A 26767-nucleotide genomic window follows, 5' to 3' on the forward strand; every position below is an offset into this window, starting at 1 on the left:
TTTTTTTTTGAACAGCCGTGTCATAGCTTTAAGAAGAAAGACATGTACTATACTGAAAATTATTTTTAAGTGCCATAATAAGCTCAATTTCATAAAATCTCCTTTCCACCCTTCTTAGGTAGAAAACTGTTTTTGAAAGTTACATAAGAGGAAACACCTAAGTTAAGTAGTGAGAAGTGAAAATAAAATGACACTGTTACCTCAGTGAGGTCGCCATGCAACCAGTAACACCAGTGCAAGGAGCTGACAGACCATCTCAGGACTTGAGTCACTTCCACACAGCCGCAGGGATTTCCCTCCTTTAGAAGCCTTGCCAGCCGGAGAAAGAGTCACTCCCCACCTCACTCCCCACTCCCCGCACCCCACCCCTCCCCATGTCAGAAGTCTTTTATAGAATACCTTTTAAAATGGTGAATTAGATGGAGCGCCTGGGTGGCTCAGTGGGTTAAGCCTTTGCCTTTGGCTCAGGTCAGGTGGGATCGAGCCCCTCATCGAGCCCTGCAGCGAGCCTTGCAGCGAGCCCCGCAGCGAGCCCTCTGCTCCAGGGGGAGCCTGCTTCCTCCCCTCTCTCTGCCTGCCTCTCTGCCTCCTTGTGATCTCTGTCTGTCAAATAGATAAATAAAATCTTTAAAAAATGATGAATTAGAATGCCTCTGGTCGTTATGGAAAAACAGAAGACACTGGTCAAACTAAGCAAGCAGTTTGGCTAAGGATGAGGGATTAAATGCTGGGATAATCCCAGCTGTGGTTTAGGGTTGCCTGAGACTCTGGTGGGCGGGCTTTCTCCCAGCTGTGTTACCGTATCAACCTTATATTCCCCCAGGATGCAGGGCAGGGAGGCTGTGGTAGGAATGGGCAAAAATGGTTTTACACACGGAAAAGCGTTCCTATCGGTTCCTATTGTCTTTGTGGGCTCCTCCGAGAGTGTCTCCCCCCAGGCACACCCCCCTCTCATCGCCAAAGGGCCAGGATCCACTCGCTCTCTCCCTACCCAGCTGGGAAAAGCTGGAGCCAGGGAGCCCCTTACCAGCAGAGTGAAAATGACCCGGAGAGTTTCACATGGGATCCTGAGAAGGGCTGTTAGTATTTTAATAGATGAAATCTTAATCCAAGAAAACGCATTCCTGAGTTTCCAAGTCTCAGGCATCAACCAGCAAGCAGTGGGAGGGGACTTCGGGTCTCGCCAACCGCCAACCGCAGCTGTCTTCTCCACCTACTTAGATGGCTGATGTGTCTTAAATCTCAGTTTCTGTTTAAAAAAAAAAAATGAAAGAAAGAAAGAAAAGAAAAGAAAAAAAAGTTCTCTTTCTTCTTCCATAAAAATTTCCCTAGGGTTGTGGCCCCTAAAAAAAATATTACAATCGCATGTAATGTCTTAAGGAAAACCACAAGTATGAAAACCTCGGGGGTAATCTTTCATCCAAATACTTAAGATGATCTGAAACTATCAAAAAATCAATCACGTTATAACCTCCCACTCCCCAAATCAGAGCAGAGGGAGATGGCTTTGGAATCTCACAGTCTTCCCCCAGCTGAAATCATTCTGGGAGAAAACCAGCGTTCTATCGCCATCAGACAAGACTTTTGCTTAAGATCTCTGCATTAGTGACTGGACAGGCTTTCTCGCCCCTTTCCAAAGGGTTTACAATCACCCCTCCCTCCCCAGGGGTTTGGGAATGAATCATCAACTCTGTTTTTTTCAAGCACACTATTAAATTAGGCTGCAGCCTGGAACCAAACATTTGTTCTTACAAACATTTCTTTTGTGTCATCACTATAACGGATACCAGAAATCCAGTAGGCTGCCCTTATCTCCCACAAGGCAGTGGCAGGGACAGCCGGGCCCACACTTCTGCTGTTGTGCACCATTTGGACAAATGTAAAAATCATTTTTTCAGGGTCGGGGAATTCATGCTAAAATTAGAACGGGTCAACTTAAATTTACAGGAAAATTCGTAATTTCTGATCATTCATACTGAGAAGTTAAAAACAACTTCTTCCTCTGACTCTCCATCTTATGTAAGATGCCTTTAAAGGACAGCCACATGTTAAAATAAACAGTGTTTTTCAGATTCCAGCTTCAAGCACTTCAGGAAGCTTTCTGTCCATTTTTAATTTCCGGAAGCAGCCATTGCTGAATAGAAAAATACATAGTTATAATAATGGCTACTATTTAGTGAAGTCTTCTTGTGAAAATCAGATCTTGACCGAAGTCTGTAGGTGAGATGACATATATAAAAGCACCTAGCACCGTTCAAGAATTCATTCTTTAATCCCACGGTGAGCACCATCCCTTTGCTAGCGATTCAGATGCAGCAATGAACAAAACATACAGAACCCCCCGAGGTAGCACTTCTATCACAGGGAGGATGGGGTAAGATAGATTATAAACAAAATACATCAGTAAATATACAGAGAATTTGCTAGAGAGAAATGAGGGCAGGAAAGGAGACTACACAGTGGTGGGGGTGAAGACATTACAGTTCTAAGCAGGAGGGTCAGGAAAGGGGGCATTTGACCAAGGTCTTCTTTGAGACATGACTTGAAGAGGACTCCAGGGGCACCTGGGTGGTTCAGTGGGTTAAAGCCTCTGCCTTCGGCTCAGGTCATGATCCCAGGGTCCTGGGATCGAGCCCTGCATCGGGCTCTCTGCTCAGTAGGGAGCCTGCTTCCTCCTCTCTTTCTGCCCGCCTCTCTGCCTACTTGTGATCTGTCTGTCAAATAAATAAATAAAAATCTTAAAAAAAAAAAAAGAAGAAGAAGAAGAAGAAGAGGACTCCAACATGGAGGAAACCACAAGTGCAAAGGCCCTGAGGCAGGAGTACCTAGCATGGTTAAGGAATAGCAGAGTCCAGTGATGTCTGTGCTGAGTAAGTAAGGGAGAGGGGGGTTAAGTCATAGAGATGGGGTGGGGAAGGGAGTGAGCAGATTATGCAAGGCCTTGTATGGCATTGCAAAAACTTTGGCTTTTACTTCAAATGAAGTGGGAAGCCATGTGAAGATGATGAACAGAGAAATGACATGATCTAACTTAGTGTTTGAAAAATGACTTTAGGGGCGCCTGGGTGGCTCAGTCTGTTAAGTGTCTGCCTTCACCTCAGGTCATGATCCCAGGGCTCCCTGCTCAGCGGGGAGCCTGCTTCTCCCTCCCACTCCCCCTGTTTGTGCTTTCTCTCTCTTTTTCTCTCTCAAATAAATAAATAAAATCTTTAAAAACAATTAAAAATTTAAAAAGAAAAAAAAGATTCTGGTTGCTGTGTTGCAAATGGATTTAAGAAAGGCAAGGATAGAAGCAGACAGAGTCACTGGATACATATTGGGTTCTCCAGAAATACTTGTTTATTACAAATTGCATTTTGACATGAAGTTCCCTCTTTTTTTTTTACTCATTCTCCTTTGGAAAAAATGTACTTGCTTATTCCCTTCTTCTCCGTGTTATTTGAGGTTGTACCATATTCAAATTGGGAAGCAATACGAAGAAATTGCATTTCTTTGAAACACTGAACATGTTTCAGTCTTTTCACCAAATCAGATTGGTCTCATTTGACTTCTCCTTTTCTTTTCCTTAATTTGGGCAAAGAGTTTAAGATGGCTTATTGTCCATGAGCAGAAACAACTACAAATCAACAGAAGCAGAGGACGGCAGCCTTAATACCAGTGGCTACCATTTTTTGAGTGCTCTGTCAATGCTAGGCACCATGCTTAGTGTTCAACATGGATTAGCTCATTTAGTCTTCTCAATGACTTGTTGAACCAGGTACCGTTACTGTCATTTCCCCAGAAGGAGAAAAGTTAAACAACCTCCTGAGGTTTTGCAGCTGGCAAACGGCCAGGCCGGGATTGGAACGGAAGCCATGAGGCTCAGAACCCATGCAGGCGACTGCCACCTTATGTTACCATTACCTCCCAGCCACCCAGAGAAATGCCCACTCCAAGGACTGAGGAGGGAGGGGAGACCACAGGAGACTTTGTCTAGCAATGCTGGGGGGTAACTCTGTCCATTTGGTTTTATTGTGGTTGACCCGAACAGGAATGAAAAGACTTTTTCATTCAAAGACTTTTTTTTTGTCTTAGATATAATATCCCCTCCCCCCTCCCAAAAAAAGTAGAGACCAAAGGATGATATATATCAGGGTTCACCCAACACCACGTGGGGGATAGAGAACTGTACCTGCTGGCCAGAGTATCCTGATCCCCCGCAGTAAGTGTACTCTATTGCAGAATGAACAGCATGTTAGGTTTCTCTGTAGAATGAATAAAACACTCCTCCAGTTCCTTTGTGCTGGTTAATGAACAAATGGCATTTCTGTGGATAAATCCGCTTTTTGTGAGTTTGGTTTGCTTGAATCAGCTCCTCCCCCACCCCCCATTGCCTCCCAGCACCCTGCCAGTCTCTTCCCCATTGCCTCCCAACCCTCCACCTTCTCCCGTTACCTCCCATCCCCCCACTCCTGGGCTCCACTCTTGCTCCTGCAGCTCCCCCCCTGTCCACAGCTTTATCAGTCCCGGGGCTGCATTAGGCCCCCTCTACTCAAGGGGCCCGCCTGCACCAAAGAGCCAGCTCCCCCTCTATACACACCCCTGGTTCCGATGACTGTTCAGTTGTTTACAACACAATACAGATTTATTTGGGGAAAGGCTTTTAAGTTATTTTTGTACTGTGATTTTGATTTATTTAAGCTTCTCTCATCTAATTGAAGAAGCTTGGTACATTTTGTGTTTGTCATTTGGTTTGTCATTCTGTACTCTGGATTGGTTGCATCCCAGGAATGCATGGTTCCTATCTTTTTTTTTTTTTTTTAAAGATTTTATTTATTAATTTGTCAGAGAGAGAGAGAGAGAGAGAGAGCACGAGCTCAAGCAGGGGGAGCAGCAGGCAGAGGGAGAAACAGACTCCTTGCTGAGCAAGGAGCCCAACATGGGACTCCATCCCAGAACCCTGGGATCATGATCTGAACCAAAGGCAGATGCTTAAAGGACTGAGCCACCCAGGTGTCCCCATGGTTCCTGTCCTGTTTGCCATCTGAGGTCTGGGAAGCTGAGTTGGTAGACAGTCATATCTAATGCAGTTATTGTGACATGGATTACAGATTTATCTCTTGCTGTAACTTGGTGAGAAAATGAACTCAGAGTTTAAATAAACTAGTAACTGACAATATTGGAAAAACACCAAACAGTTTACTCTGCTTCCTTTCTCTCTCCTGGTGACCAGACTCTTCATCAAGTCTCTGCCTCCTGTCTTACTCCTTAGGATAGCTTAGCACATTGTTTTTCTCATGTAAACATTTGATACATTCTGTGTATATTACAGATGTTTTGTGTGTGTATGTATTTTTTTTATTTAAAAATCCTGCTTCCTCCTCTCTAACAATACAGTAATTGCAGGGAGAAGGACATGCTGACCAGAGGAGAGAGGTGAAAAAGAGATTTTATTCTATGGTATATAGCATATTCTACTTTTTGAAATCTGAACAAAGTTTGTGAATTATCTACTCAAGTTCATGAATTGACATACTTTTAAAATAAAACTGCAGTATTTAAAAGAAATTCATTCTCTTCTATATAGAGTCAAAAACACTTTCACTGATGAAGAAAACTTTAAATTTTTTCTTTAAATTCAATTTTGTTAACCAACAGTATATTATTAGTTTCAAGGGTAGAGTTTCGTGATTGATCACTTGCATATGATACTGAGTGCTCATTCTATCAGGTTTCCTCCTTAATGCCCATCACCCAGTTACCCCATCCCACCTCTACTCCCCTTCCAGCAGTTGGTTCTTAGAGTCTCTTACGGTGTGCCAGGCCATATATATATATATATATATATATATTTTTTTTTTTAATGGAAAAATAAGCTGCTCTGGATAAATAATGTTGTAGGAAAATAATTGTTAAAAGCACTCTCCTCTAATAATTATTAAGCCACAGGCAAGTAGAAATTATAACAATATATGCTTAAACATAATTTTAAGGAAATCTTATAGCAATGTCATGTTTCCTCAGTTTATATCAGTGCAGCAAAACACAGGTACAATTGTAGATACCAAAAGGCATTTATTACTGAATAAGGATGAAGTACCATACTTTAGTGGTGACAAAATTCTAGAAACACTTCCATTAATGTGAAGAATAATACAAAGATTAATGATACAAAGATAATACAAATATAATATAATATATAACATAATACAAATATAATAATAAAAGATAATACAAAGATAATGCCCAATGTGGCATTTGTTCCCAGGATCCTGGGATCATGACCTGAGCTGGAGGCAGACGCTTAACCTACTGAACCACCTAGGCGCTCTGGTAGGTCTATTTTTAATTTTCCAAGGAACATCCTTACTGTGCTTGATAGTGGCATTCCCACCAACAGTGCACGAGTGTTCCTTTTTCTCCACATCTTTGCCAACACTTGTTTCTTGTATTTTTTACTTTAGCCATTCTGAGGTGTGAGGTGATATCTCATGGTTTGGATTTGCATTTCCCTGATGAGTGATGTTGAACATCTTTTCGTGTGTCTGCTGGCCATCTGTATGTCTTCTTTGGAGAAATGTGTGCTCACGTATAGATAGGCTCTTAAAATTCAGGAAGAGAAGTAACAGAACTCAATATTTTACATTCAGAGGCAGTTCACAAAAGAAGTAGTTATATATCCAAAAAATACTTTCAAAACTCAGGCTCACTAGAAATCAAAGAAATGCAACTAAAAACAAGATCCTATTTTTCATCTATTAGATTAAGAAAGATGAAAAAGAATGGTATACTCAGGGTGACAAAAGTATAGAGACAGGACATTTTCAACCACTCTTTGTGGGAAACTGAAACAGTTTAGCAACAAATGTTTACAAAAATCTTAAAAACGTACTCACTGCTTGATCCAGAAATCCCACCTCTAAGTATTTGTCCTGGGAAAACAACCAGTTATTTACAAAGATTTACAAGAAAGTTCACTGATACACTGTTTACAAAATCTTAAAAAAAAAAAAAAAAAAAAAAAAGGGAAACAATATAAATGTTTCATAGCAAGGTATTGATTTAAAAACTTTTGATAACCCCAAGTTGTAAAATATTATGCATCTATTAAATAATATTTTAATGGTGTATCTATTGACATGGACAGTATTTATTACATTTTGGTAAATGAAAGTATAAAATGGCATTAATGTATCTTGTAAAAATTGTAAATGCTACATACACTATTTTGGCAAAGGTCTGGATGAAAATAAACCACCATGCTTATGGATAATTTTTCTTTTTCATGTATCCCATTTTCATTTTTCTATAATTACATAATAAAAATATTTTCAACAGAGAATAACAAAATTCAAACATTGAAGGGAGAATAAATGGAGAAATTACTTTAAAAAAATAAAAAAAAGAGTGGTGCCTGTGTGGCTCAGTCGTTAAGCATCTGTCTTCTGCTCAGGTCATGATCTCAGGGTCCTAGGATCGAGCCCTGCATGAGCCCTGCATCGGGTTCCCTACTCAGCAGAGAGTCTGGTTCTCTCTCTCCCTCTGCCTCTTCCCCCCACCCTGACCCTGTGCTCTCTTTCTCTTGCAAATAAATAAATAAAATCTTAAAAAATGAAAATTAAAAAAAGAGAATCCTGGAGTGCCTGAGTGGGTTAAGCATTCCACTCTTGATCTCAGCTCAGGGTCGCGAGTTCAAGTCCCATGGTGGGCTCCACAGTGGGCATGGGCCCTACTTAAGAAGAAAATTAATAATAAATAAATATGTAAATAAAAGGGAATTCTGAAGACAAATTTTCTTTGTTACTAAATCTCTTGACTGTAGATTAGGCTACTTTGGTGCCATGAAAAAGGTCCTCTGAACTTCTCCTAACACTGAACTATGGCTAACTAAGTGACAAGAGGAGAAAGGAGGGCCTGAATATTCTTTTCAAAATCCTGCCTGCACAGTGCTATTTTAAAAATCTTACTAATGGTCACAAAGGATCTTGAAAACTGAAGGCTAAATAAATTATGGTGACAGAAATGAATGAGCAGAAAATCTATGGTCTGGGAATTTTTATATGTATGATAAATCAACTCAGCATCTAAGGCCTGTTTTTTAGATCGTAACCCCTGCTGGGGAATTCTTAAGGAGTACTGCTGGACAGGCTATTTTGTTTTATTATTTACTCTTCATTTTTTTTTCCAGGAATACTTGAACTGAAGTTTGGCTTCCTGTTGTTCTACTTCTTTAAGAAATAAAAATAAATAATGAGATCAAAACTCAGTTCTCTCTTATTATAATGCATTCAGAAATCAGTTATAATGAGCCAAGAGATTACTCCCTGTGCTGGACAAAATGTGTGGTGCCAAACAGATCTGAGGGAGGCTTTTCTCTTCTGGAAATGTGGGTATGAAATATGCAAAGTGCATGAGGCCAGCCCCGGGAGGGTCCAATAGCATATTCTGTACCCGACTATGTTCGCCTTTTACACTGTGCCTGAACCGACATGCAACTTAAGAAATCGGTGTGATTTGGTTACTTATTATTTGAATATGCTATTAATGAAGGCTATCAGTGTTTTCGGTTGGGTCCCCCAGGAAACAGATGCTGAGACCGAGATTCATGTGCAGGAGGTGTATTGGAGAATAACGCCCGTGAGAGAATCTGGGAGTGAGACAGAGGTTGACTGGCCCTCATGAGAAGCTCATTAAATGGGCATATCGAGGCCAGAGGGCTGGATCTTTGTACTGTCCCACCCCTCACCTCCCAAGGAGAGTGGACCTACACTTGAGGGAAGCAGCTTCCTTTAAGCAAGTCCTCGGGAGGACTCATGAGGTAAGGCGTCAGCAGCCAATAAGTATTTCAGCCACCTGGAGGTCTGAGGGTTTCCAAACTAAAGGGGATTCTGGGCTAAGAGCTATAGATTGAATATTTGTATGCCGCCCCTGGCCCCCAAATTCATATGTTAAACCACTAATCCTGGACATGACAGCAGTTGGAGGTGGGACACTGGGACACTTGGGAGGTAATCAGGGTTTAATTAGGTCATGAGAGTGGAGCCCCCCTGATGGGATTACAGCCCTTGCACAAGCAGAAAGTGATACCCAAGATCTCTCCCTCTCTCTCTCTCTCCGTGATGCATGTACCAAGGAGGGGGCCCTGTGAGGACATAGCCAGGAAAAGTGCTCTCACCAGAACCTGGCCATGCTAGCATCCTGATCTCAAGACTCAACCTCCAGAAGCATGAGAAAGAAATGCTTGTGTAAACCACATGGTAATTTATTTTGGCATCCTGAACTTTCTGAGACACTGGGCACTGTGGCAAACACAGCTAGTAACTTCTATTAACATGGGGACATATCCAGAGTCTGTTGTACTTGGTGAAAATGCACAAAAGACAAACTAAGAGTTGAAGGTAGAACTCTTAAGAAAGCAGTTCTTTATTTTTGCTAAAAAAAAAAATTAATAACTTCTAGAGGGGTAAAGTAGAAAAAATCGTTACTCTCTACTTTCTGCCCCATTATCAGTCCAAGTTATATTGTAAATTATTCTGTTAATAAAGAGTGAATTTAGTGTCCAAGAGGAAAAGTTTAAATTAAATTTGTTTCCCAAATCATATTTGTTTGCACTTTGTTCAGGACACTGAAAAGGCCACTTAGTGTTGGCCACCTATGTTTCATCCTAAATAGTGGAAAATCTTTGATTCAAACTTCATCTTGAAAAATGAAAAAAGATCGTGAAACAGCATTTATTTTCACTTCATATTTAACAAAATGTAGGCTATCCTGATAACTACAGGCTGACTTTGAGAACTAAGAACAAACCCAGGGATTGATTAGGAATTTTTTTTTTAAGATTTTCATTTATTTATTTGACAGACAGAGATCAAAAGTAGGCTGAGAGGCAGGCAGAGAGAGAGAGAGGAGGAAGCAGGCTTCTGCTGAGCAGAGAGTCTGATGTGGGGCTCGATCCCAGACCCTGGGATCATGACCTGAGCCGAAGGCAGAGGCTTTAACCCACTGAGCCACCCAGGCGCCCCTGATTCGGAATTTTTAACCTAGTTTTCTTCCAACAAAATTCTATATTAGCACAAATGCCATTCCTTCCTGTATATTTCATTTGTGCAGCATAAAAACAGAGACGGACATTTGGGAGTTTTATTGATTTTACGAGGATCCCTCAGTCCTTAAATTTGAACTCATGGGCGTTGAACTCATCTTTGGAAAAATCTCTGCCTCCTTCAAGATATTTCTCTTTAGTTGTGGACCTCTGCATTCAAACATGGTCTCAACAGGTCCAAAATAGAATTCTCGATTCTTGATCTTCCTTGGTGCCCCTCCCCCAACTCCACCTTACTGGCTCAAGACAACTATCTAGGAATAGAGCTTTGACTTCTCTTTTCTTCATCCACAAACTATACCCGATCCGTTGGCAAATCCATTAGCTCTAAGCCCCAAACTGACTACTTCTCACCACCTCCTCTGCTACCTTCCGGTGCTGCCTGCTACCAGCCCTCGCCTGAACTACTTCAGTAGCTATTTTTAAATGGGCCCCAGTTTCTACTCTTGAGTCCCTACAACCACTCTCTACAAAGCAGTCAGAGTGACACTTAATATTTTATTTTTATGAGGTACTACATTTATGCGGTTCAAAATTCAGCATGCTATGAAAGAAGATATACCCAGAGAAGTCTTAAACCCATTCCTGCATTCCTCACCCCAACCCTCTAAATAAGAACCACTTCCACTGGTGTCTTTGTCTTTCTTTTTTTTTTCTTTCTTTCTTGGGTTTTTAAGGCAAATGCAAGCATTTATAAATTTATCTCCTATCTTATTATACAAAAGGTAGCCTACCATTTGCATTGCTCTATAAGTTTTAAATCTTGCTTTCTTTTGTTGACCAACATGTCTTAAACTCTCTCCTTATAGGTACAGAGAGACCTTCCTTGTTTCTGGAGCTACATGTCATGCCATCGTTGTCAAACCAAGCCCCTTTTGCTGCACATCACAACTGCATCCATTTGTTGCTCTTACAAATAGGGCAACAATAAATAACCTTAGACATGTGTCATTTCATACATGTGACGATGCATCTAAGGGATAGAATCACAGAAATACAATAGCAAGATCCTATATTTTTAGACTATTTGCCAATGTCAACATGAGAATTTTCGAGATAGATCTGATTGTCACTTCTCTTGCTTAAAGGCCTCCAAAAATTTCTCATCCTAACCAGAATGAAAACCACTCAGAACCCCAAGTCCCTTCCCAATCTGTCCTTTGCCTACCTCTTCAGTATCACCCACCTCTTTCCCTCGCTTGCACACTGGCCTTCCTTCAATAAACCTGAAAAATTCCATAGCTTTGCAAGATCTTAGCAGTTTTGCTTTGTAGTTGATTTGCATTGCATTTGTACCGTATTGTCAAATAGGTATAAGAATGCAGTCATCAGCTGGGCATGTGATGAGGGAGTTGATCCCTGGAAGGGAAATATCAGTGTTCATGTTTAATGGAGATGGATATTTGAGTGGGTGTTATAAGTAGTCATTTGATAAATAAACATTTCTGGATTATGATGATTCTTACTCTCCTGCCCACCTTCAAACTTCAGGAATCCAGATCATAGGTGCTGAGATAATGAGGATGTTCTATCTTTCAGTAGCTGCATGACCATGGATCCCAGACATGTAAAGATGGAACCCTAACCTCACAGAGAAAGGCAACATGGCTTGGAAAGCTACAGATGTTGTGTTCTGCTGTGGATTCTGCCATAAAATCAGCTGTGAGGACTTTAGCAAGCCATTCAACCTTTCCCTGGCACATTTGATTTGTATGGAAAGGAAGAAAATGGAATGCATCATTATTAATCTTATTAATCTTATTCTTTTTATTAACTCTGCCCCCTCTTTTTCATATCTATTTAAAAATTCTGTCCACTTAAAAATTATTGGTTAGTAATGTAATTATTTATTACTTTATTTATAAAGTCTTATTATTTAAATTATTTAAAGATAAAAATTTATTTATTTACATGTTACCACGTTCACAGTTCATTCTCATCATGCTCATATCTGTGATTAATTTATCAAGGATTTAGATAGCTTCCAATTTTGTTTTCCAATAAGTAATCAACTGGTAAGCAAACTGCTTGGTTGAGTTGATATAATACCACCCAAAGCAAAGAAACTTCATATTTTAATTTTCCTGAATGGCTTTACCTCATTTAATCCCTAAGAATTAAGAGGCTGCAGGTTGAGAATCTCTGGTCCCAGCTGACAATAAGTTTCTGTACAAGTCTGAGAGTCAGTCTTACGTATAGGATTGTCTAGTGCAGTGATTTTTTTGAAGGTGCGTCCCAGAGCCCTGGGGCTCGGCAGAGGGACTCAGGGCAGAAACAAGGGTGGGGAGGGAGGAGGCAAAGCGGGAATTCTTAGGGCCTCCGAACCTATTTTATCTAGAGTAGCCCCACTTTTTTGTTTCATATGGAGTTCTAAGCCTTTGTTTGCAGAAAATGTTTAAACTATTAAAAAATAATTTTGAAAAATCTGACAATCAAGCTTTATGGCATTGATGGGGATAACGAAGCCTAGAAAATGTAGATAAAAGTTGCCCAAGGTTACAGAGCTCATTAATGGCAAAATATTCATTTGGTCAATCCATAGGTATTTACTGAACACTGTGGAAATAAAAATTATAAACATGAAATTCTGATTCAGTCTTGGTCTAAAAACAACTGTGGGTCACCATAGTGTTTGATCAGAAGCAGCGGGATGAGAGAATCTTATTTTCATAAACTGATGGAGATGTGACTTTATGTTCTAATTACATGTATTATTGCATATTACTCCTGTTCAGTAAGAAGGGGTGGGAGGCTATGTGTATTCTAGCGACCGAAGGAGAGCAGTGAAGAAAGATCCCTCTTGGGGTACCTGGGTGGCTCAGTCAGTTAAGCAACTGCCTTTGGCTCAGGTCATGATCCCTGGGTTCTGGGATTGAGTGCCGCCCTTATCGGGCTCTCTGCTCAGTGGGAGCTTCCTTCCACCTCTCCCACTGCCCCCACTCCCCCCACTCATGCTCTCTATCAAATAAATAAATAAAATCTTAAAAAAAAAAAAAAAGAGCCCTCTTAGGAGACAGGCCAGTGGGGTAAAGGTCTTATTTCAGTTTGCATCAGAGGGGTGCTCTGTGCCTGACTGCCACGCTCTTACTCCTGTTGGTGTTTATATAGGAGGAGTCAAGAGCCCTGCCTCAAGATCACCTGGTTTCTGTTTTATTTCCCAGATAAAGCATGTGATTACCACTAAGCTTGGAAGAAACCTGAGGCTATGGAAATGTGTTAATTTAATCCATAACCACATTTGTAAAAGTCAGCTGGTTGAATGTGTCCAATGTAAATGAATTCACTGGCCTTAGGATAACTTCACGTGTGACTGGGTATCAGGCGTGTTCTCTCGTTAGCCCAAAAGCCACAAACCGCTGGGTTCCAGCTTTCTCCCTGCAACCTCTTTGAAATAAAGGGTGTCTTCAGTAGATTCAAATACAAACATAACACAAAGCCTCATTCTTGCACCAATAAAGAGCCAGGCATTCTTCCGGGCATTGAGGATACTGCAATGAACATGTGGGAAAAATTTCCTGCTTTCCTAGGACCAGAACGAGTTCTCTCGATGATTCCAGGTCCGATGCTGTTTCTGCTACAGCGTGCAAAGTTGAAGATTCATTCTACTGTTTTGCAAATACTTGTCATAGTATACTATGCTTAGATTTCCTCCACATTATTTATTCCTCATTTAACAAATATTTACTGAGGGGCTTCTATTACCAGATTCTCTATGCTATGTGCTGGGCATCCTGATATGAATTAGTTCTTTTTTTTTTTTTTTTTTTTTTTTAAAGATTCCATTCATTTATTTGACAGAAAGAAAGAGAGAGAGAGCGCAAGCAGGGTGAGAGGGAGAGGGAGAAGCAGGCTCTCTGCTGAGCGGGGACCTCGATGCGATGATGCGGTGCTCAATCCCAGGATGCCGGGATCACGATCGGAGCCAAAGACAGATGCTTAGCCCACTGAGCCACCCAGGCACCCCTGATTTGGTTGGTTCTCAAGGTGCTCACAGACCTATGGGAACTTAGACTTGTAAACAAATTTCAAAGCAGCGTAAGAAATACAACAGCAGGAGAGGAACGAGATACAGATGCACTACAAAAAGCAACAGACTAACTCCCTCTGCATGATATCCAAGCTTGGATTTGAAAGGTTAATACAAGCTTCCCAGGCAGAGGAAGGATGGTGAGAATGGGAATGTCATAGAGAAAGGTGCAGAGACAAGAGAACACGTGTATCCGGAGAACTGTGTGCTGTTTGGAACCAAAGGAGTCTGAAGGACAAAGTAGATAAGAGGCAGGAAATTGATAGAATCTTTACCTAATAGCCTCTGCTTTCTTTGTGAGTTAAGAGAGGCAGCATTTCTTGAGAATGAGGAAGGCAGAGGCTGGGGAGGAATTCTGAAAGGAGGTAAAAGAGGTGCTGAATTGTTTATAAAATAGAAAGGATTGGGGGGAAATCCCCCCAGACCCATTAACAGCAGACTGTCTTGCTAGACACAGTTCCAAGCGACTGGAATACCAAGGGGTTGGGGGCAATTGCGGTATGTACTGATAAGTACTGATAGGAAAAGATATACAAGATAAATCATTTAGTGAATAAAAAGCAAGAGGCAGAACTGTGTGTACTAATTTAACTTTCGTGTAAAAGGCAGTGGCAAACTTACCAATATGTCCTTATATGCATAAAGTATCTCTGGAAGAACGCATAAGAAAGCAATAGCTTTGGTCACCCACAGGGGATAGGTGGGAAGGCGAGGGTGCAGGGTGGGTGGGGGGCAGGGGGACACTTTACACTGTATGCTTTTTAATTCCGAATCTCAGTAATGGATTATTAATTCTAAAATAAATTAAAAGTGAGATCTCCAGGGGTGCCTGGGTGGCTCAGTGGGTTAGGCCTCTGCCTTCGGCTCAGGTCCTGGTCCCGGGGTGCTGGGATCGAGCCCTGCATCGGGCTCTCTGCTCAGCGGGGAGCCTGCTTCCCTTCCTCTCTCTCTCTCTCTCTCTCTCTGCCTGCCTCTCTGCCTACTTGTGATCTCTGTCAAGTAAATAAATAAAATCTTAAAAAAAAAAAAAAGTGAGATCTCCAAAATCTTTTTAGAAAATAAAGAAGAATAATTTCTGAGGGCCATGGAAGATAATACTAAATTTGGGCCTCAGGGGTGTGTCCCTCTGGAAACTTAGGCTTAGGCCTAACTTGGGGGACTGCAAAGGGAAATGATCATTTTCATTCTGGCTTCTATTTGGGAAAGGTGAGTTGGTTAAGTGTTGGGAATCAGAGCTTGGAAATGATCTACAGAAAACCCTAACTAAGGTTGCTGGCCTGGGCTCCTGTACTCAGGGTCTCCAAGCACAGCTCCTTCAGCACACCAGCAACACTGCGTTACTTAACATCAAAGCAGTACCTCAAAAGGATTCCAATTCCTTTATCGCACCCATTAGTGAAAAACCCTATTAGTACAAAGTGAGTTAAAACAGAACTCTGACCTTCAGGAGCTGGCAAGTTAAAAGGACACTATTTATTATTTAATACATAAACAAATAATGTACAAGACTGACTTTTGTGTGTGGATTGCCAAATCACGTTCTCTTACAGACATACACTTTTTTAAAAAGGATTTATTTATTTATTTGAGAGCAAGCGAGCGAGCGAGAGAGCTAGCACATGAGTGGGGGGAAGGGCAGAGAGAGAGGGAGGATAGGCAGACTCCCTGCTGAGCACAGAGCCAAGGGGGCTCCATCTCAAGATCCCGAGATCATGACCTGAGCTGAAATCAAGAGTCAGACACTCTACTGATTGAGCTGCCCAGGCGCCCCTTACAGACATAGCCTTTTATCTCTAACCAAATTATGAAGAAATGCCCCGGTTATTCAGCCACGAGCCTGTGAAGTACTGTTTTTGTGCCAGAAGATGTCAGGCAATAGTGATACAAGGATGGCCAAACCATAGTCCTCGGGGTCTGGGACCACACGAGGTAGTGAAGGAGAGAGATGTAACGACCCCTTTAGAATAAAATGTGGTGTGTTCTACCAGAGAGGCCTAAACAGAGTTCTGTGGGAGCCCAGAAGGAGGAGGGAGTGACACTGCCTGGAAGGAGTTAGGAATGGCTTCCTGGAGGATAAAAGAGGCAACCAAAGTCCTAAATGAACTGAGGTTGAGGGAGGATGCGAAGGACATTTCAGGTGAAGAGAAAACGGTGGGCCGAGGAGGCAAAGCTTAGAACAACACGGAGCAGAGTGATTGAGTATGGCGTCAGGTGCTTCTCAGGGAGTGGCAGGCACGAGGGCTGGAAAGGCAGGTTTGAACAGGGTTAGGAAGTGCCTTATGTGCCAGGCTAACAAGTTTAGACCTTGTCATGTCAGTAAAATACCTTGTTCTCAATTGATATGCTGAGAGGTCGATATTTTGCCATTCATGTCTAACCCTCTTTCATGCCCATCATCCTCTGTTGGCTTCCATATTCTTGTTAGAGGTAGAATAAGGATGTGGAAGATAGTTTTATCAACTTAGTGTTCCCTTCCCCATTCTTCCTTTTTATTCTTCTCCCACATATAACCAGTTATCAAAGTCTGTCACTCAGTCTGTCATTTTTAGGTCAACTATTTAGTAAGTGTTTAGCCATGACAAGTACTGGGCTGAGGGCCTTCTCTACATGATCTTGTTCAATCCTCAAAATAGTCTTGTGAAGTCATCTTCTAGTTGGGGCTTCTGAAAGCAAATAGCAGTAAATAGAAATCGAAGTAACTGGAAAGGTGTCAGGCAATTGACAGAATCCATATTAAGGTAGAGGACTGGGTTCAGTGTGGAACCAAGGGAGGAAGCAGAGCACAAAGTTAAAATCAGAGCTCAGTAACAGTTTTCAAGAAGGTGCCCCACCATGCATCTCGATTCTTTCTTCCTCCCTCCATGCCTCCCTCCTACCATCTTCCTCCCTTCTTTCCCTCCCTCCCTCCCTTCCTTCCTTCCTTTCTCCTTCCTTCCTTTAACGTAAGCTCTATGCCCAACGTGAAGCTTGAACTCACAACCCTGAAATCAAGAACTGCATACTCGACTGACTCAGCCAGCCAGGCGCCCCAAGCCTCTGGAGTCTAATTTGACCCACAGAGGGCTCAAAGATCCTCAGCCTGGCCACACTGTCTTTGAATCACTATTGCCCAGTACAGAGAGATGAGTGAGCATCAACTGGCCCTGCTCAGAGCATGTGCCTATGACCTGGATGCCAGGGGTTGGCAGAAGAACAGCTTCCCCTGTGTGTCTCCCCATTTACATTGAGATTCACTCAAACTAGAAAGGACACTGAAATACCAGACAGCAAAAACAACAAGTGTCTACAAGTGCATTTTGTAGATGAGGGAATGGACCTAGAGCAGGAAGGTTAGTTACCCAAGTAACACAGCTAGTCAGTGAAGCCAGGATCAGAGCCCAGATCAGTTTGTCTGCAAAGCCCACGCTGTTATGCAATCTACTGCATCGCCTTCTCTAAACCATTCCAGCTCTATTTCACAGCCCACACGCCAGTCCAGGCGCCCATCACCTTGTGTGCATTACTGCCTCCTACCTGGTCCCCCTGATTTGTGTTTTCCCATCGTGGTTCATTCTCTCCATAGTTGCTAAGGTAATCATTTTTAAGTACCATCTAGATCATGTCAGCCTCTTGTTCAAAAAAGCCTATGACTCACCCTTTTGAGAGCCTTTCCTGACTAATATCATTCCATCCTGATCATTCCCTCAATAATCAGTCAAATAGTGTTGCTGCATTGCTACCACAGATGTATAATTTATACTACACTATCGTACACTTATTAATAGTCTCTGGCTGTTACATTTACATGTGACTTCACTGAGGTCATACAGCCTGTCTTCTGCTGCTTTTGTGACTCTGATGACAATGTCTCATTGTCTTTGAATCCCAGGGTCCTCCGGAATATTTGCATTACCATCATCAATGTTATTATTGGCAGAGCACTTAACATTTGTGAATTAATTATTAGCTTCCCTGACAATTTCCAACTGCTGCTTACGTCTCTCGGGCACACATTCTCTGCCCTACCAAGAGCATGCCTGTTAAAAACAATTGCTGATAATGATGATCATTTCACTTCCACTTTTGGAAATGTTTAATTCTTGGCTCTACCCTCAGATGCTGTAAGTTGAGGAAAGGTACAATGTGGTATTCTTTTTGTGGAGCTGTGAGGTGAAAGGAAACAGCATCTAGAGTATGCTTTTGCCCTTTTCGGTTAGGAATAATAAAACGATCATAAGCATGGAACCTCACACGCACTTAGGGACTCTGGCTGGCCAAGTTGCCGGCTTGACGTTCATACAGGAAAGCTTCTCGCCTGGTGCCTGCATTGCCTCCACAGTTAGAGGGCACCGTCATCAACTGATGGTGTCCTGGATCCTCCAAGACCTCGGGATCCCTGTAAATCAGGACCAAGAGGGCCAAGAACCAGAGTGACTCAGGCATTTCACTTTCTAATCCCTTTGCTCCTCACTCCAGTTACTTTGAGGATCTGTCTCTGTCTTGAGGTTAGATATCAGAGGAGGTCACACACAGAGCACATAACTTGGTGATCAACAGACAACGATCAATCTCCAGTAGAACTAACAAAACTCAGAATTTATTTAAAGGCTAGTCATATACGTTCTGGTCATTTTATAAATGTCAAGAGTCAGTATAAAAAAGATAGGGTTTCTGTACTCAAGGAGAGTACAAATGTAACAAACAAATAATTGATGAACACTATGTAAGGCAATATATTAAGTTTATACTGGGTATAAGAATGACACACGGAAGGACCTAATCCACTGTTTGGGGTGAGGGATCCTGAAAGACCTTACAGAGGGTGAAATGCTTGGCCTGGAATTGAGAGCAGAGTAAGAGTTTGCCAGACCGATCAAGTAGGGAAAGAACATTCCCGAAAGAGGGTAGAGAGCTAAACCATGGGATGAAAGGCTTAGAGAATTGTATGCAGTTTGGATTCTGAAGATGCTTAGTCTGCATCCATTCTTTCCTTCCTTCCATATTTCCCGCCCATGGATTGAATATAACTGACCTTATTTTCATCTCCAAAGATGGGTCTTGGTTGGCCTTAGTCAGTCAGCATAAACCATTATTAGAGTTGGCTCTCAGAGAAGCATGTCTTCCAAGCCTAAGCAAATCAGCCATGGCATTCCTTAGGGATGTTAGTTCTGGGCTGGATATGTCCAATCAGAGAGAAGTCCAGGATTTTGGCTTAATGGTTGTGGGGAAGAGATGCATTTATATGGAAAAGAAAGCATTTAAACCTGAGAGTTGCTGGTTTCTATTTTGTTACCTTAAAGAGAGTCAAGCAGAGGATAAAGATGTCAGGGAATGGCAGAGAAATGGAGCCAGTGACGTGACCAAACTAACAAGTTAAGTGGATGCTGGTATTCCCTTCATGGTTTATAAGATCAAGTAGAATTTCATGTCACTTGCAAATAAAACCATTCTATCCTGATGCGGTGTTACTGGAGGTGAGTTTTAAGGGGGCAAAAAATGGGAAATGGATTGATTGCAGAGGTAGGCGTTAAGCCAGATGAACGAGTATAGTTTCAGTGCTAGAGACGTGGAAAGCTCTCGAAGGTTTTAGGCTATGGTAGGGAGTGACATGAGTTTTAGAAAGATTATTCTGGCAGCAATGAGAAGGATGGCTTGGAGAGAGCAAGCCTGGGGGCAGTGAGGCCCGAGAGAAAGCTACACCATAGTTTCACTTTACTCAGCATTCTCCTAGGGGGTGAGACTTCTAGCTCCTTTTTGCACCAACCTCAAAAAAGAGAATCAGCTTTTTGAAAATACTTAATCTGTGAACATATGATATAGGATATAAATTCTTTAGGATTTCATGCCCTGGAAGTAAAAATACATGTTTCAGGAGCCCACAAAATTCTTCAGGGTTTTAATGTAGGAGAACAAAGTTTGGGTTATACCATTTGGGCTATCATTAATATCTTGGCCTCTTTCACCTCTGAACTCTTTTATTTATTTTGCCAATACAGTCTTTTTTTTTTTTTTTTCCATTTTGCTTGAGTTTTTTGTTTGTTTGTTTGTTTTTTGCTTTTGCTCTCTCCCCCACTCCCTAAAATAGACAGCTGAAGAAAAAGACCAATTTTTATTTGGCTGGCTCAAAAGCCCTTTCCCCATGGTATCTGTTGCTGTTAAGGAAAATTAACCTGATCCTAACTAATTTTACTCAAGGGGAGGTATCTTTGGTAACAAACACTCCTCCTGATCTCTTTGGCCTCCAGGAGTAACTGCCAAGTAAATGGTATTTGTTGGAGGCAGGCCCCTGGCCAAGGCAGCCTCCGCCATTAAAAGATGGCACCTGGCTAGTTGCCAGGTTAGGATTGCCTCGTGAGACTAAGCGAACACCCAAAGAGGAAGTAAACAGCATTGGTTGCTAGCGAAGTTGTTCGTTTAGGTGCACAGCCTGATTCGCTCCCTCCTGTACCCTGTTCGCTGATTGGTCATGTAAGCATATATAAGTGTGTAGACTTGCGGAAATAAGGAGGGAGAAGATGCATCCGAACCAGGGTTCTTGTCATCCTTGCGGGGCGAGGGCGATAGTATTGATAGGAAAACTATGGGTATACACTCTTCTGCGCTCCATTTCACCAGAACCTGTTCTGCAAAGACATTAAGATTCAATTAATTTTTCTACTCACTTGTCATTACTGAGTTCCCTCTTCATGCCTTGTACTGTTCTTGTACTGTGCTTGATGATACCAGCAGTGGTTCAATAGAAGAGGAAAGGTGTCTCTGCTTAAAGATGGCTTAAGGTTTAGATTCAGAGGATGGGAAATGCTTTTCTTAAAACCATGCCAACGAGGCCTAAGCATATACTACAACAGTTGGTTTACATATAAGATGGCTTCATTGTGTTGATCTCTGAAGCGTATAAAAAAAACTTTTATTTTTATTTTTTTTTATTTTTTTTTTTTAAAGATTTTATTTATTTATCAGAGAGAGAGAGGGGGAGAGAGTGAGCACAGGCAGACAGAATGGCAGGTAGAGGTAGAGGGAGAAGCAGGCTCCCTGCTGAGCAAGGAGCCCGATGTGGGACTCGATCCCAGGACACCGGGATCATGACCTGAGCCGAAGGCAGCCGCTTAACCAACTGAGCCACCCAGGCGTCCCTAAAAAAAACTTTTAAAAAAGTGTCATCTCATCGCCCAAGTTTCAGATACAATTCTGCCAGGATGTCAGTGGCAACGTTAGAAGTCTGGTCATTAACCATGACCTTCAGCCAAGGTCTTTGAGATAAAGATGATCTCACTCTTTATTTACAGAATTACTTATTGTCCTCACATGTGTAATTTTAGGTGGAAAATGGAACCAAAACAGGCACATGTAGAAAAATGTGGTATCCCCCAAAAGTTGCCACAAAATATAAAACATTCGTTCCTTAGTAAAGTAATTGTAGTTATGTATGATCCCTAGAGACTGATTCCTTCCAAACAGATTGTTCATTTTGCCTAGATGGCAATATATTTCACCCGTGCTTCTATCTCCATATTTTGTAGCAGCAACATTCACTCCTCATAGGCACCATTTAACTCCTTCATACATTCTATTTAACATTAGTTGATGCAGACAATTTAGAGCAGAACTGAGCACACCCACAGAACACGAGCATAGTCCTGACCTTTATTTTTTAAACCAAAATCTTCTCACAGCAACTGCTCTTCACTACTTTCTCATTGTGTCCAGAGCCAGTCACTTTCCAATGATGAAATCAAGATTTGAGCCAAACTGAGCTGTCCTTGACTTCGCTAGGGTTATATCCAGCACCGAGCTTACTCCCAGCAACACAGCAGGCACTGATTTGCTTGAAGAAAGAATGAAGATACTGTCCATGGAATTGTGAGTGGGTCTGAATTTCCTGAAGCTAAACCAAGGATTCTAACAGATTTAAAACCTGTGACTGGTATACTGAGGAGTTTAGGTTTTCACTTATCCTGTCCTGTCAGTCAACAAACATTTTTTGAGAGCTACTGTATTGTGGGAATAGTGGATCCACTTCTTGACAAAACGTACTTGGGATTCCTCCGCTTTTCTCTCGGTTTTCTAAGGAGAGGACCTAATCGTCCTAGTCCCTGCCTCTCACTTGAGCTCAGTTCAGGGCTTAGCGTAAGGGTGGGGTTGCAGTGGCCTGAATGTTATTAGTAAAGACAAAGCAAAGAAGGAACAGAAACAAACTCTCTTCCTCCTTCTCTCTTTTCTTTCATTATTTCACCCTGTAGCCATTTCCCTAAAGCTAGGTTCCCTCCTACTTCATCCTACTCGGCCTTCCCAGTTCTTCTGCAGAAAATTCCAGGAGAATTAATTTTCCTCTGAAATATAGACGAACCTAACCGGTGAGAATGCAAAATGGTACAGCTACTTTTAGAAGCCCAGTTGGCAATTTTTTTTTTTTTTAAAGGAGGGGCTTTTTTTTTTTTTTTTTTAAGATTTTATTTATTTGTTTGACAGACAGAGATCACAAGTAGGCAGAGAGGCAGGCAGAGAGAGAGAGAGGAAGGGAAGCAGGCTCTCTGCTCAGCAGGGAGCCTGACGCGGGGCTCCATCCCAGGACCCCGGGATCATGACCTGAGCTGAAGGCAGAGGCTTTAACCCACTGAGCCACCCAGGCGCCCCATATTGGCAATTTCTTATAAAAATAAACAGACTCTTACCATATGATCCAGGACTCGGGCTCTTTGGTATTTACCCAAAGGAACTGGAAACTTAACGCCCACACAAAAACCAGACATGGATATTTACAGCAGTTTTATCTATTACTGCCAAAACTTGGAAGCATCCAAGATGGCCTTCAGTAGGAAGGATAAACAATGGATAAACAAACTATAATACACATAGACAATGGAATATTACCCAGCACTAAAAACAAATGAGGTATCAAGCCATGAAAAGACAGGGCAGAAATTCGGAAGCATATTGCTACACGAAAGAAGCCAATCTGAAAAGGCTATGACCAACTCTTATGTACTAGCAACTTTCATTCCTCATAGGCCCCCTTTAATTGCTTCATACATTCTATTTAACACTATTGGATGCAGAAGATTTAGAGCAGTGTGATTCCAACTGTATGACATTTGGGAAAAGGCAAAACTATGGGGACAATGAAAAGATCAGTGATTGCCAAGGGTTTGGGGCAGGCAGAGCACAGAGGATTTTGAGGGCAGTGAAACTATTCTATATGGTATTATTATCATGGATACATATCATTATACATTTGTCCAAATGCGTAGAATGTACATCACCAAGAGTGAACCTTAAAGTAAACTATGGACTTTGGGTGGTAAAGATATATCTATGCAGGTTCATTGATTGTAACAAATGTCCCACTCTGATGAGGGATGCAGATATGCAGGAGATTATGCCTATGTGGGGGCAGAGGTTATATGGGAACTCTCTATACTTTCCAGTCAATTTTACTTTCAACCTAAAACTGCTCTAAAAATATATTTAAAAATATGTAGAAACAGATACACAGAGGAACCTTACTTCATACCTTTGTATACATGAAAACCTATTGTTAACCCAAGCCTGCCCAGGCTAGAGAGAATGGAAAGGAAGATTAAGGGAAAAGTTTTGCAAAGCCTTGCGCTTGCTTCTGGCACAGGTGAATAGGGCAAAAAGCCACAGGCTGTGTTCTATTACTCAATGGATCACACACAAAAAAGACACTGGTCTGATCAGAAGCACTAGATGTTACTTACCAGTGGCAGAGCAAGCAGTCTGGCTAGTTCCTCATGCTAGGGAAGAAGAAAGGGAAGAGGAGATGTGCTCCATGGTGGGAGCCTTAGCCCTCTGTACCACTCCTTACTTTTCCTGCACCCTTCCACTGGATTCCTAGGTCTGGGATTCCCAGAAAACACAAGAAACCAAGGGTCACCTGCTTTAGAATCATGAGAAACTTTATAAATATTCATATTCTCAGACCAAGCTCCCAGAAAACCAAACTTGGTCATTCAGGGATAAGGTCCAGGGCTGTGCATTTTCGAAGAGTTCCCAAGGCATTCCTATGTGCATCTAGGCTTCAGAGCCACAAAACCTTGCTGCTGAGAGGACTCTTGTTCCTGCTGCCAGAAAGAAAAGGGGTAATTGCATATGAGGCCTTTCTTTTGGATACCAATTATACCACCTGTTGGCTTTACTATATTGGTATTACCATCTGCCTGTTGCTTATATTCTCCCCAGGATCATCCCATCCCAGGAATTAGGGAAAGGTTCAGATTCCAGCCTTTCCATTATGCTCTAATGGAGAAGAGTTCAATTTAGACCTGCCTCTCTTTCTATTCATTCATTTGACAAATACTTACAGCATGCCTCCTAATGTGCCAGCTACTTCTTTGAGGGGCTGGAAATACAGCGATGACTAAGCAGACAAGGTCCTTTCTCTCCCAATGCTTCTCTTCTACTAGAGGGAGAACTAAGAAGTAAACAAGAAACAAAGATTACTTGGGGCACAAGTGAGGCCTGGAAAACAAGACAGGATTATATGACAGCGAGTGTTATGAAGAGGCAGGGTACATGAGAGGTAGGAGGGTAACATTTCTAAGGAGCTAACAGTGGGGTGAAGACTGAATGGTGAGAAGAAAATATCTAATGGTAAACACTGCAAAGGCCACCAGCAGGAAGAAGGTTAGTGTTTCTGAGATTTTTAGGTCAGGGTGTAGAGAGTACAGAATAGGTCAGGGTGTAGAGAGTACCGAATAGGAGAGAAGAGGTGAGGCTGGAGAAGCATTTTATCTCAAGTGCAATGGTAAGCCACTGTCAAATTTTAAGCAGAGGAGTAACATGATCTGGCTTATATTTTAAAACAAAATCCTCTGACCATTGTGATAAAAATGGATTGAATAGGGGCACCTGGGTGGCTCAGTGGGTTAAGCCTCTGCCTTCAGCTCAGGTCATGATCCCAGAGTCCTGGGATTGAGCCCTGCATCTCTCTGCTCAGCAGGGAGCCTGCTTCCCCTCTCTCACTCTGCCTGCCTCTCTGCCTACTGGTGATCTGTGTCTGTCAAATAAATAAATAAATAAAACATTAAAAAAAGATGGATTGAATAGGTTGGTGTTGGGCTGAATGGGGAAGGGTTCAAGAGGAGAAGCAGGGAAAGCAGTTAGGTTACTGTGGTAGTAGAGACCAGAGCATATGGTGACCTGGACTGGGGTAGAGGTGATATGAGTGGGAAAATTCAAGAGCTGATAGTACTTGTTAATGGTTTGGATAGGAGTTGTGAGGAAAAGAGAAGCAAGGATGACTCTTAGGAACTTAGTTTTGAACCATTGAGTGAATGATGCAGTAGATTTAAAGATGCTGTTTGGGAATGTTTGGAACACCTATTAAACAGTCAAGTGACAAAGTGAAGTAGCATTACATATACCAGTTTGAGGTTCAGCAGTGAGGTTAGGGTAGAGATAAACAGAGTCAGGAGCATAAGAATAGTATTTCACACCATTGTGGTAGGATGAATAATGATGCCCCAGATATGTCCATGTCCTAATCCCTTGAGCCTTAAAGGACCTTTTGTGGGTGATGGCACTTAAAATATGTCTTTTGAGGGTCTCACACAACATTCAAGGTAGGTATTGTTATTTTCCACTTAATAGATGGGGAATCTGAGGCTCAGAGAAGTGGAATGCCTTGTTCTAGGTCCCCAAACTGGAAAATATCTATCTTACTTTTAAGTACTTTACAGAATTTCTGCAGACAGGAGGTGGTAAAGAGTTGCACTGTGTGCTTCAAGACAGATCCTTAGCACCACACTGCCTTGGCTGCCAAAAACCTGCCCTAGAAATGCATTTCTGTGAGGCCTGTCATGTCTTTGCCCAGCTCTGGTATATTATTTTTCTGACCTTCAGAGCCCTTGCCAGCCCAATCACACCGCATGGCCACTCTTCAGCTAGTTTGTTAGCTCTGGGAGGGCTTAGTTGGGTCATCACATAACGAACGACCCCGCTTGCCAGGTCCTGTGCCAGGCACCTAACATTTATTCAGTAATCACAGTAACTCTCTCCACTGTCTCTGGAGCAAGCCAGAAAGGCTGGATTACTGGGGAATGGAAAGAAGACAGGACCAGGAGCAAGGGGAGCCTGTGTTCAAGTTGTGCGGTGGTGGGTGGGGGTGGCGCATAGCCCTAATTGGGAGCTAAAGTACCCTTGGGCTAGTAACTGAGTCATTTAAGAAAACCAGAAAGATTACACTACAGATGATTTGGAAACTCCCTCGAAGACATTCGAATGAGAGATTCTCTTCTTTCTCCATCTCTAGCGCTCTACTATTATAGGCAGCAGTCTGAACCAAGAGTGCAGTGACAGCCTACCTGTTCAGCCCTGGGCTGCCCCTCAATTCCCTCCTTAGAGGTGAGTCGGTGCCGCGACTCAGCCGATTTCCAGGGAAGCTGCCGGGCTCCGAAGTGGGCGATAGGTCATTCCAGGATAAAGGAGAAGAGGCTCCGAAAAACTACAACTCCCAGGAGCCCCTGGGGTGCCACTCGACAGCCTGGGCCTGGTGCATGCTGGGAGCAGCACACTGCCTCCTGCGGCAGCAGGCTCATTGTTAAGGCAGTTCAGGACAGGTAACCCGTGCGCATGCCCAGTCAGGTCCCAACTAGTTCAGCTTCTTTCCTTCCTGCAGGATTCTTCTCTTTCCGGCCTCGCCCAGGCGCCCATTTCCCCGC

At 42.3% G+C, this 26767-nt stretch overlaps 1 long non-coding RNA gene across 3 annotated transcripts; it reads right to left on the minus strand.

Moving 5' to 3' along the window:
* LOC131813482 (uncharacterized) lies at window positions 1–26766 on the minus strand. 3 transcript variants are annotated; one of them, XR_009346841.1, is made up of 5 exons: window positions 26411–26766; window positions 24410–24519; window positions 4172–4306; window positions 1028–1249; window positions 1–603 (listed from the first exon to the last, which is right to left on the minus strand). It is a non-coding gene; the product is annotated as an uncharacterized LOC131813482 (long non-coding RNA). The 3 variants fall into 3 exon arrangements; XR_009346840.1 differs by having other exon boundaries at window positions 1–1249; window positions 26411–26761; XR_009346839.1 differs by lacking the exons at window positions 1–603; window positions 1028–1249; window positions 4172–4306 and adding an exon at window positions 21256–24169 and having other exon boundaries at window positions 26411–26750.
* Window position 26767: the final 1 nt, after the last annotated feature.

Source organism: Mustela lutreola, chromosome 13, assembly GCF_030435805.1.
Source record: "Mustela lutreola isolate mMusLut2 chromosome 13, mMusLut2.pri, whole genome shotgun sequence".
Taxonomy (NCBI): Eukaryota; Metazoa; Chordata; class Mammalia; order Carnivora; family Mustelidae; genus Mustela; species Mustela lutreola.